This window comes from Mirounga leonina, unplaced genomic scaffold (genome assembly GCF_011800145.1).
Source record: "Mirounga leonina isolate KUSES-001 unplaced genomic scaffold, KU_Mleo_1.0 Mir_172, whole genome shotgun sequence".
NCBI classification, from domain to species: domain Eukaryota; kingdom Metazoa; phylum Chordata; class Mammalia; order Carnivora; family Phocidae; genus Mirounga; species Mirounga leonina.
In genome coordinates, this window is record NW_023270442.1 from 12,420,742 (window position 1) to 12,432,487 (window position 11,746).

Genomic DNA, 11,746 nt, shown 5'->3' on the forward strand with positions numbered 1-11,746 from the left:
ATCCTCTCTGCCCACCAAGGGGGAAGTTGAGGGAGTCACAGAGTCCCACTTTCCATCTGTATTGTCTGACCTCTCCGGGCACCACTGAAGCTAGCTTTGGTCCTCCAAGAAGTAGACATTGAAATGGGTTTAACATGCAAGGATTTTATTAGAGCAAATGCCTATGGGAAAAATGGGGAGAGAGATCAGGGAAAATTTAGGAGAGCTTGCAGACCTTGAGAAAAGGGAGGAAAGGTTGGGTGGAAGTGTCCCAGACTGATTTGCAGCTTCAGGAATGTTCTGCAAGGATGCCTGGTAGTTCTCGAGCCCATATGGGAGTTGTCAGTCTCCTAGGCAGGAACTGCTATGTGATTTGTGGGGCCCAGTGTGAAATGAATACACAGGACCTGTTGTTGAAAGTTGTTAACGGTGGGGCGCCTGGGTGGCTCAGTTGGTTAAGCGACTGCCTTCGGCTCAGGTCATGATCCTGGAGTCCCGGGATCGAGTCCCACATCAGCCTCCCTGCTCAGCAGGGGGTTTGCTTCTCCCTCTGCCCTCTTCCCTCTCGTGCTGTCTCTCATTCTCTCTCTCTCAAATAAATAAATAAAATCTTAAAAAAAAAAAAAAAAAGAAAGTTGTTAACAGGGGGACACTTAACCAAGCACGCTTCTGAGTGTGGGGTCCCAGGGGGCAGCATGAGTCTTGTGCCCATGAAGCCAGCCTTGCTCCCGGGAATTTTCTCTTAAGAGTGCTGAGGATGAACATATTATCCTCCATTTCCAGCTAATACTTTAAAAATGGGGCTTTAATCCTGACCCAATTTATTTGTATTAATAGTGTGAAGTGGGGATTTAATTTTTTCCCTTAGGTGATAACAGTATGTCCCGTGACCATTTCTTGAATGGCTGGTCTTTCTCCTTCTGACTTAAATACTCATTGTGTCAAATATTAAATTCTCAGCGGTAGGTGGGGGACAGGAAGTGATAATGGAGCTCTTTTGCCTTATTTTAGCCGCTCAAAAGAGCTGATGCCACGTTTCCTGTACCACGTGGGAATGCCACGAAGGGCCGGCAGAAGGGTGACTCGAGATAGGCTTGTGACCCTTAGCCTCTCAACAATATAGGGTGGGGAAAGTAGGAAGATCGAAGCTGGAAGAGGATTTTCCGAGAGAAGGTTGGTGAATTTGGAGTCTCTCTACCCTACAAGGGTGATGGGATGCTTGGTCCTCTTGCTAAGGCTGGGGAAAGGGACTCCCGTGGGACCACTCAGAGAGCTTGCTCTGGATATCCCACAGCTGGAGAGACGCAGCAGGCTGGTGCTCAAGACAGAGCAGGCTGGTCCCCCAAGAGGGCACCTCCCCGATGAGTGCTGTTGGCGGAAGGGTTGCTGGTCTCCGCCTGCGGCCACAGCGTCATAAGCACCCCCTCTTCTTGCTCCTTCAAGCCCGGGCTGAGAGCTGCCCCCACCTTCCCGAGCCCGGTGGGCTTCCCTTGCTCACCGCTTTCCCTTCCCACACTTGTACTGGGGGGGCCTCCCTTCCTGGACTTACCTTCCGTTTTCCCCTCCCAGTGTACCAACTGTTTCTAATGGGAAGGAACCTCGGTGTGATGCACTTTGATATTTTAGGAGATGATATTTATTCCTTTTCCTCCTAATTCAAACTGTAATTTATGCTGAGTGCCCAAAACTTGGAAATGGGAATCCAGTGCAGAAACGCGGGAAGGCTTGTCCTGGCTGTTCTTCCTTTCTGTGAGCTACCCTCAGTTCCTAGGGGATCCCAGCTTGGCCTGGACCTCCAAATGCATCTATGTGCTGACCCTCCAATTTACATCCTCTTCCAGTTCTTCTCTTCTGAGCTCGGGGTTTGTATGTCCAAAAGCCTATTTATATCCACCTGGCATCTGATGGAGCTCCTGATCTCTGCGCCCCACTGTCTAGGCTACCCTCCACCTGACACTCCGCTCCTCACCAGGCTGGCCTGCGGTGCTCAGGCACCTCCCCCTTCTCCCCCTGCTCCCTCCCTGTCTACACTGAATCTATCATGAAGTTCTGTCAGCCCAACTTCCAGAGTAGATGTCAAATCTGTCCCCCTCTCCCCGCTCTGTGGCAGTGCTCTTCACCTAAGGGTCCTTTATCACTCACCTGCACAGAAATCTTTTTAGGGTCTTCCTCCTTCTGTCCTTTTCCAAAAAGTCGGACTTGCATTTATGGGCTTTGATCGTGACTCAGTTTATTTGTATCAATGGTGTGCAGTGGGGATTTAATTTTTTCCCTTAGGTGATAACCCTATGTCCCATGACCATTTCATGAATGGCTGGCCTCCTGGGTCCTCGCATAAAAATCGTCACTCTCACTGGTGCTAGGAAAAAGTCCAAACTCCTTACGGTGAGCTGTAAGCCGAGCCACTGGGTACAACTGGGCGGTTTGCGTCCTGCTTGCCCTGCTTGGCCAACATGGCCAACGGGCTGACGTCCAGCCTCGTCTCAGCTTTGTGTCCTGCCACAGGGTGACCTTCTTCTCCGAGGACAGGCTGCCTCTCTCTAACTTGTGACTGGTGCCCTGGCACCACGCCTTAATGGCCCGGCATCTGCTCTCTCTCTGGCCTCATCTCTCATTGCTCTGCCCCTTGTTTCCAGGACTCCCGCCCCAGTGCTCATTCCCACCTCTGTGCTACCGCAGCTGTGGGTCTCTTTTTCTTGAATGCTCTTCACACGACTTACTCATTCTCAGTCTTTGGGTCTTGGTCCAGATATTGCCTCCTCTGAGAGGTCTCCCCTAGCTACCCTAATAAAATGACTGCCCTAGTGTGCACACTTGCTTACACCACACACTGATGTGATTCCATCAATATTTAATAGATGCCCACCATGTGCTGGGCATGTTCTATGTGTTGAAACAGTGAATCCAACAGACAAGAATTGCTGTCCACATGCATGTTCCTATCTAGTGGTAAGGGTCAAATAATAGATGTGACAGTTAATTTTGTGTCACCTTGGTTAGGCTGTGGTGCCTAGATTTTTGATCAAACACCAGTCTAGATGTTGCTGGGATAGTATTTTTCAGATGTGATTGGCATGGATATCTGTAGGCTTTGAGTAAAGCAGATGATCCCCCACTGTGTTGGTGGGCCTCATCCAATCAGTTGAAGACCTTAAGAGAAAAGACTGACCTCTGCCATGGAAGAAGGAATTCTGCTTCCAGCCTGCCTTGAGACTTGAGACTGGGATGTCAACTCTTCCCTGGGTCTCCAGCCCCCTGCAGATATTGGTATGCTTCCACAATCATATGAGTCAATATCTTTTCTTTTTTTAATTTTTTTAAGATTTATTTATTTATTTGAGAGACAGAGAGAGAGAATGAGCGGAGGGAGAGGGACAGAGAATCCCCAAGCAGACACCCCATCAAGCATGGAACCCTCTTTGGGGCTCAATCCCAGGCCTTGAGATCATGACCTGAGCCAAAATCAAGAGCTGGATGCCCCACCGACTGAGCCACCCAGACGCCCATGTGAGCCAATTCTTTAAAATAAACCTCTTTCTGGGGTGCCTGGGTGGCTCAGTCGTTGGGCAGCTGCCTTCGGCTCAGGTCATGATCCCGGGGTCCTGGGATCGAGCCCCGCATCGGGCTCCCTGCTCGGTGGGGAGCCTGCTTCTCCCTCTGCCACTCCCCCTGCTTGTGTTCCCTCTCTCGCTGTGACTCTCTCTGTCAAATAAATAAATAAAATCTTTAAAATAAACCTCTTTCTTACACACACATACACACACACACACACCGTGTTTATTCTGTTTCTCTGGAGAATCCTGATGAATACAATAGACAAGATGAATCAGTAAAATAAATGATCTAGGACACAGATCGTGATAATGCAATGGAGAAACCCCCTAACGTTCTCTGTTTTCTTCCCTGCAAGCATCTGTAACTGTCTCGTTTGATGTTTTCTTTGTTCCCTACCTTGTCTACCAGGGTATCATTCACGGTTACTTGCTGTTCTGGTTATCTTCACTGCATAACAAAGTGGATTAAACAGCAATCACTTCATTGTGCTCACACATTCCACGGGTGAGGAATTTGGAAAAAAACTCCGTGGGGATGGTGTTCTCTACTCCATCAAGCACTGGCCTCAGTTGGCAAGACTCAAGGCTGTGGGCTGAAAGGGCGGAGGCTGCAGGAGACACTTCTCAGGAGGCTTCTTCACTCATCTGCCTGGAGCCTGGACTGGATGGCTGAAGAACGGGTCCAACCAAGATTTTGCCAGCACCACCTACATCGCCTCCCATGTGACCTCGGTGTCTCCTAGCAAGGTACTTGGGAGGGAGAGCTTGCTTTCTTTCTTCTTTCTTTCTTTCTTTCTTTCTTTCTTTCTTTCTTTCTTTCTTTCTTTCTTTCTTTCTCTCTCTCTCTCTCTCTTCCTTCCTTCCTTCCTTCCTTCTTTCTTTCTGAAGATTTTATTTATTTATTTGAGAGAGAGAGAGAGTGAGAGAGAGCATGAGCGGAGGGAAGGGCAGAGGGAGAAACAGAGACTCCCCGCTGAGCAGGGAGTCCAACACGGGGCTCAATCCCAGGACCCTGGGATCACGACCTGAGCCGAAGGCAGGCGCTTAACCAACTGAGTCACCCAAGCGTCCCGAGGAGTTTTCAAGGGCAGGCTTTGGACAGGAAGCATTCAGAGAGAGCCAGGCAGAAGTGGTTTGGCCTTTTACGATCTAATTTCAGAAGGCACAGCGTGCCACGTCTGCCATCTTCCAGTGGTGGAAGCAGTCTTCAGCCCAGATTCAAAAGGCGGGGACACAGATCTCCCAATCAGAAAAGATTTAAAAAATGGATTTAAAAAATGTGGCATATAGGGGCGCCTGGGTGGCTCAGTTGGTTAAGCGACTGCCTTCGGCTCAGGTCATGATCCTGGAGTCCTGGGATCGAGTCCCGCATCGGGCTCCCTGCTCGGCACGGAGTCTGCTTCTCCCTCTGACCCTCCTCCCTCTCATGCTCTCTGTCTCTCATTCTCTCTGTCTCAAATAAATAAATAAAATCTTTAAAAAAAATGTGGCATATATATAATAGAATGGTATTCAGCCATAAAAAAGAAGGAAATTCTGCCATCTGGGGACAACATGGATGGACTTCGTGAGCACGATGCTAAGTGAAATAAGTCAGACAGAGAAAGAAAATACTGTATCTCACTTATTATGGAATCAGAAAAAATCCAAACTCATCCAAACAGAGAGTAGATTGGTGACCGTTGCCAGGGGTTTAGGGTTGGGAGAAATGGGTGGTGGTGGTCAAAGCATACAAACTTCCAGTTCTAAGAGAACTGAAAAATATCAGGAGGCTTTCTAAAAAGAACAAGTTTTGGGGACCTGATGTACAGCGTGATGACTAGAGTTAACAATACTGTACCGTATACTTGAAAGTTGCTGAAAGAATCCTTCTTAAGTGTTCTCACCACACACACACACACACACACACACACACACTCAAGGTAACTATGTGAGATGATAGAGGTATTAACCAACCTTATTGTGGTCATTATTTCACTATCAAATGTATACCAAATCATCATGTTGTACGCCTTAAACTTGCACAGTGTTATACATCCAGTCTATCAACAAAGCTGGAAAAAAAGTTTCAGGTGATGTTTTTCAGACTATCTCACATGCTCGGCATCTAACCCAGTTCCTAGCACATAGAAGATACTCAACAAATATTTGTTGATTGCACACGTGGAAAAGCCCAAGCCAAACAAAATAAATGTTACTTATTCTCCTCCCTAGAGATAGACACTATTAAAATATGATTCTATTATTTTTTCAACATATGGACTGTATCTGCATATATTCTTTTTGCTCAACGACTGCTTCTATAAATACCACTGACATTATAATATTTTCCACTTAATATTATGACTTTCCCATGGCCACAAATTTTCTTCTACCCCACAATAGGGCTGTGTAGTTAGTTACACATTTTTGGAGGTACTGTATTTTATTTATTTGATCTGCTGGTGTGAGGCAATTGGATTTTTCCCAGTATTTCACAATTAGTAAATACTGCAATGAACATATTTGTTGCATGGCCTTGAATACTTTTCCTGGAAATCTTTTAAGGATAAATTCCTAGAGGTAAAATCCCTGGGTCAAAAGGCATGTATGTTTCCAAGATTTCTGACATATATTCATACAATATGATTTTCTCATTTTTGGGGCATCAAAACTGCACATTCAACAAAAGTCATGTTGCATGTTTTGAAATAGATTTATTTTCTTTGAAACAGTAAAGCATAAATGTATTTTCATCTACTCTAAGTGTTTATCTTTATGGCTTTTGCTTTTTTTATAGTTGGTGTTGCAATAAATTCAGAAGTGCTTCTGAAAAGAAATATCAGGAGGCTTTCTAAAAATATCACATCTTTGCAAAAATGCTCAGATTAAAAATGGAGTGTGTCCCGAGCAACTGAATCCCACTGCAAACCAATTCATCTCAGCTCTAAGGAGCAAAGAAAAGTGCGTGGTGAGAGGCGTGACTGTAGTACATTATACATAGCTTGCAAACTTGTTTGCACAAGACCCCAGAGTCTAGATGTACACGAAGAGAAGATTCAAGTTGTTAGTTTCATGACAGTGCTATGACACTTTATCCCTTAGAACATGATAGTAGTCCATGAGTTTTCATCTTGTCAGGGATCATCCCATTTCTTTCATTTGTGCACACCTTTAGTTATATTAGTGATGGGTGTTATACTGATGCATAATCTAATCTTTATAGTCTCACTAAAGTTGCAGAGTAAAGAACCATGCTTTCAAATATTGTATCGTATCATATGTTATATATCATATCATGCAGCCATACCTGTATTTACAATTTGTGATCTATGTGTCATCAAGCTCTCTTTAAACTTATAAATTCTACATGCTTAAAATTTGCACATTCTATGGGGGCGCCTGGGTGGCTCAGTTGGTTAAGCGACTGCCTTCGGCTCAGGTCATGATCCTGGAGTCCCGGGATCGAGTCCCGCATCGGGCTCCCTGCTCGGCAGGGAGTCTGCTTCTCCCTCTGACCCTCCCCCCTCTCATGTGCTCTCTCTCTCTCTCTCATTCTCTCTGTCTCAAATAAATAAATAAAAAAATCTTTAAAAAAAATAAAAAAAATAAAATTTGCACATTCTATGAATCAATTGGTTTCACAGTATGTCATATTTAGCTTAGCTAGTGCGATGTCTAACTTCTTCAATGTGTCAGGAAGATGGCCTCTAAAACATACATCTATCTGTTTCTATGTCTATCTCCCTCTGAGCAAATGATGCAAGTGGAATAAAATACTAAAGGCTCCAAGTTTTATATTAAAAATAAAATGATTTATAGTAATTTTCTTTTTCCCAAGTTCTAGTAAAAGGTAATTGACATACAACATTGTATTAGTTTAAGGTGTACAAAATAATGATTTGATGTATGTATGTATTGTGAAATGGTTACTACAATGCGTTTAGTTAATATCCAGTACTTCATATATGTATAGTGACTTCTTTTTCTAGTGATGAGAATTTTTAAGAGCTTCTGTCTTAGCAACTTTCAAATATACAATATAGTCCTGTTAACTATAGTCAACGTGGTACCTTATATCCCCAGGACTTATTTATCTTATAACTGGAAGTTTATACTTTTGATCACCTTCAGCCATCATCCACCAACAGTCCCTCTCCCTGCCTCTAGCAACCACCAATCTCTTTGTTTCTATGAGTTTGTTTGGTTTTGTTTTTTTTTCTTTAGATCTCACATAAGTGAAATCATATAGTATTTGTCTTTCTCTGTCTGACTTATTTCACTTAGCATAATGTCCTCAAGGTCCATCCATGTTGTCCCAAATGGCAGGATTTTCTTCTTCTTCTTCTTTTTTTTTTTTAAAAGATTTTACGTATTTATTTGACAGAAAGAGACCGAGCACAAGTAGGGGGAGCAGCATGCAGAGGGAGAGGGAGAAGTAGACTCCTGGCTAAGCAGGGAGCCCAACATGGGGCTCGATCCCAGGACCCTGAGATCATGACCTGAGCCAAAGAAAGACGCTTAACGACTGAGCCACCCAGGCGCCCCAATTTTCTTCTTCTTTTTATGGTGAATAATATTAAATATTATTATATAATGATTATATAATACATAATCTTATTTTTATTCATTCATCTATTAATAAACACTTAGGTTGTTTCCATGTCTTAGGTATTATAGATAATGCTGCAGTGAACATGGGAGTTCAGGTATCACTTAAGATAGTCGTTCCATTTCCTTCAGATATAGAGCCAGAAGTGGATTTGCTGGATCATAGGGTGGTTCTAGTTTTCATTTTTTGAGGAGCCCCCATACTGTTTTCCAGAGTGGCTTCACCAGTTTGCATTCCCACCAACAGCATGCAAGGCTCCTTTTTCTCCACATCTTTGTCAGCATTTATCATCTCTTGTCTTTTTGGTGATAACCATTTCTAACAGGTGTGAGGTGATACCTCACTGTGGTTTTGATTTGCATTTCCTGATGATGAGTGATGCTGAGCATCGTTTCAGGTACCTGTTGGCCATTTGTATATCTTCTTTGGAAAAATGTCTGCCCAGTTTCTCTGCCCATTTTCAAGTCAGTTGTGTTTTTTATTGTGTTTTGTTTTGCTATTCAGTTGTATGAGTTCTTTCCATATTTTGTATATTAGCCCCTTATCAGTTATATTGTTTGCAAATATTTTCTCCCATTCTTTAGGTTGTATTTTCATTTTGTTGATGGTTTCCTTTGCTGTACAAAAACTTTTTTTTTTTTTTAGTTTGGTGTAGTTCTATTTATCTATGGTTGCTTTTGTTGCCTTTGCTTTTGGTATCAAATCCAAAAAAACCATTGCCAAGACCATTGTCAAGGAGCTTATTGCCTATTTTTTCTTCCAGGATTTTTATGGTTTCTTATCTTCAAGTCTCTAATCCATCTTGAGTTGATTTTTGTGTATGTAAGATAGTGGTCCAGTGCATTCTTTGTGTGTTGGCTATACAGAACACCCAACACCATTTATTGAAGAGCCTATCCTTTCCCCGTTATATATTCTCTCCTTTGTCATAAATTAATTGATCATATATGTGTGGGTTTAAGTATGGGCTCTATTTTGTTCCATGAATCTATGTGTCCGTTTTTATGCCAATACCATACTGTTCTGATTACTACAGCTATGCAATATACTTTGAAATCAGAGAGCGTGATTCTTCTAGCTTTGTTCTTCTTTGTCAAGATTACTTTAGCTATTTAGGGTCTCTTTGCAGTTCCATACAAATTTTAGAATTGTTTTTTCTATTTTTGTGAAAATTAGCCTTGGAATTTTGAAAGGGCTTGTATTGAATCTGTAGATTGTGTGGGGTATACAGACATTTTAACAATATTAATTCTTCCAATTCATGAGCATGGAATATCTTTCCATTTATTTATGTCTTCTTCAATTTCTTTTGTCAATACCTTTTTTTTGGTCAATATCTTTTTTTAAAAACCATCTTTGTGATTTTAATTGATGGGCAATGACTTCCATACTCCTAGAGATCACTAAATTGTGTACAATTAGAGATGCACCATTATAGAAAAGCAGACAGCAGAATTAAATAGAGCAACTTAGGGAAATATTAATCTTCATCATTTTGCCCATTTTTCATTATGTGCACACAGAAGCATGAATGCGATTTGAAATCTTTTAATGGCAATAAAGTTTGCAATCACCCATCTATGTGCATCTTTCATCAATACCTTAAGGTTTCCAGTGTACAAATCTTTCACCTCTGCTTAAAAGTATTCCTAGGTATTTTTTTAATGCAATTGTAAATGGGATTGTTTTCTTAATTTCTCTTTCTGACAGTTTGTTGTTAGTGTATAAAAGCACAACTGATTTTTATACATTAATTTTGCATCCTATGGCTTTATTGAATTTTTTATTAGTTCTAAAGTTTTTGGTGGAGCCTTTAGGGTTTTCCATATATGAATATATCATCTATATACAGTCATCTGCAAATATACACAGTTTTACTTCTTCCTTTCTGGTTTGGATGCCTTTTATTTGTTTTCTTTTCTTTTCTTTTTTTTGCTTATTGCTCTGTCTAGTACTATGGTGAGTGGATATTTTTCCTGTCTTGTTCCTGATCTTAAAGTAAAAGCTTTCAGTTTTTCATTGTTGAGTATGATGTCAGTTGTGGGCTTGTCATACATGGTCTTTATTATGTGTAGATATGTTCCCTCTCTACCCAGCTTGTTGGAAGTGTTTATCGTGAATGGATGTTGAATTGGGTCAAATGCTTTTTCTGCATTCATCGAGATGATCTATAAGTCATTTTCTTTGGCAGGATTATTGCAGCAGCAGATGACTTTTCTGTAGCTGGGTTCATTTTCAATGGTATTGTCACCATTCCTGATGCCAGCTGCTAATGAACAGCACTGAGATCTTTGTTGAGTAGGGGTTTCCTGCCATGTCTTTCTAAGTTCTTGCCCTTTCAATGTGTCCTCTTTCTGTGTCGGTTATGTGATTTTTGGCATCACGAGGAATCCTTTGACATAGTTTGAACGTTGGTTCAGCTACAGCTTTCCATGATTGGGTTTGTGACTATGGGCTCAAATCTTGCTTTCTCATTTTCCTCACCAGTACCTGAGGGAAACTGGCACTTTCTCCCAGTTATTTCTCTGAAAATTTGTGCACGAAGGGGGTATAAATTGAGTTTAAAAAGGTAAAATAAGGGCACCTGGGTGGCTCAGTTGGTTAAGCGACTGCCTTCGGCTCAGGTCATGATCCTGGAGTCCCAGGATCTAGTCCCCGCATCGGGCTCCCTGCTCGGCAGGGGATCTGCTTCTCCCTCTGACCCTCCTCCCTCTCATGCTCTCTGTCTCTCATTCTCTCTCTCTCAAATAAATAAAAATAAAATCTTAAAAAAACAAGGTAAAATAATTAATGATTGAAGTTTTTTTTGAATCACTAAATTATGTCCCTGAAACTAATAAAAAAATATTATTTAACTAGCATAAATCTATAAATAAGATTAATAAAAAAGATTTGAAACATAAGAACAGAGATAAAAATTGATATGATCTTTTTGTAAGTTAATAAAGTCATTAATAAAATAGGTCCATGAAAGAAAAAATAAATTAAAAATTTAAAAATAAACAGCTTTTTTTTTCAGATTAGTTCAAACTAGTTCGCTTACATTCATTCAACAGTTTCAGGCAACAATTTTTGTTTGTTTGTTTTTGTTAGACCAAACAAATTTCTGTTATACCAAGGTATTTGTACTTTGTATCAGCGAGGACTTTGGGACTAGAATAATTCAACAAGTACACATTTGAAACAAGGTGTCCTAGCTGGGTGAGGTCACCAGGGTTTCTGGGATGTTTGGGCTCTGAAGGATAACCTTGGACACTTAAGAGTGTTTGTATTATTTCCTGTCATTTTTATAGGATCCAGAAGTCCCTTGGCAAAGAAGTTTCCCTACATAGTGATAATGGCTTATATCCATAGCTCATGATGCCATGAAACACTGCAACTGAGTGTGTCTCCTGCCACTTGTGACGAGTTCCACACGTTTCCAGGGTCCCCACACCAAGTTTCAGGCCCACGTCATAGTTGTCTGGTTCTATTTAGGGTTTGCAAAAATTATGAAAAATACTTCCAAAATATCTTTATTCTTTCTTTTTTAAAAAAGATTTTATTTATTTACTTATTTGGCAGAGAAAGAGACAGTGAGAGCAGAAACACAAGCAGGGAGGGAGAAGCAGGCTTCCCTGAT